Source organism: Orycteropus afer, unplaced genomic scaffold, assembly GCF_000298275.1.
Source record: "Orycteropus afer afer isolate SDZICR_OR568_19922 unplaced genomic scaffold, OryAfe1.0 scaffold00739, whole genome shotgun sequence".
Classification (NCBI taxonomy): domain Eukaryota; kingdom Metazoa; phylum Chordata; class Mammalia; order Tubulidentata; family Orycteropodidae; genus Orycteropus; species Orycteropus afer.
This window is the reverse complement of record NW_006922326.1, coordinates 79,325-80,442: the sequence shown is the minus strand read 5'-3', so window position 1 is coordinate 80,442 and position 1,118 is coordinate 79,325.

The window sequence follows — 1,118 nt, the reverse complement described above, 5'->3', positions numbered from 1 at the left end:
ATGTCTCGACCCAGCAGGGGAACGGGACAGAAAGGGAGGACCAAAAAGGAATGTAAAAATGAAAAATTACCAATTGTACATGATAGGAGGGGAGTTTGTAGGGGGCGACGTGATTGACCTTCTACCTCAACAATAGAGGTCTGAGACAGGGAGGAGGGTCCCCAGTACTCTCGTAAACAGAAAAACTGGCACCAGTGTTGATCAAAAAGATGATCATTCTACCTGCCATGGTGAAGGTTATCCTGGGCTCCTGGGTGGTGATCCGTGTTGGGCCAAACAAGCCAAGGTCTCCTTACAGGTCTTCTGCCGCCAGACTGATAAGGTCATTTGAGGGAGCGGGGGGGCCGGTGACCCGATGGTGGGTGGACACCAGAGGGCAGTCAAAACCTAAATGTCCCGTTTGTTTGCGTTTGGGGTAGGGTCTCATGGGAGTTTTGGGGTTTGGGCATTCACTAGCCCAGTGGCTTTGTTGATCACTTCAGAAGCAGGGTCCCGGAGGGTTGGAGAGCCCCCCATTGGGGCATCGTGGCATGGTGGGATTGATGGCCTGTGCCAACAATTCGTATTTTTGTTTGGCTCTTATCTCATTTCAGCCATTATAGGCTTTAAACGCAATTGTGAGAGTTTCTGCCTGGGGAGTAAGGGGACCCCTTTCTAGTTTTTTTAGCTTAGACTTAATGTCGGGGTAGGCTTGAGAAAAAAAGTGCATCATAACTAGTCTCTGGCCATCGGCAGATTCCAGATCTAGGTTAGTATATTGCCGGAGACCTTCAATCAGTCTCTGAAGGAAGTCGGATGGATTTTCATTTTTATACTAAATAATTTCATTTAGTTTATCATAATTGACAGCCTTCATGGCTGCTCAGCATAGGCCATGGAGTAGGCAGCTAACATACCTGTTTCTGGCGTCAGTACCTGCCCGAGTATTGTAGTTCCACTTTGGGTCTCGATTGGGGACAGTGTCTGCGCCTGCTGGGTGATGATTGTTTGTGAGATGTTCTTGATCTGCGTGGGCATGGGCCTGCTCCAGCACTCTTTTGTTCTCCTCAGGGGTAAGTGAATTGGTTAGGACAACAAAAATATCATGATAGGTTAGCTGGTATGATTGTGTCAGGAAT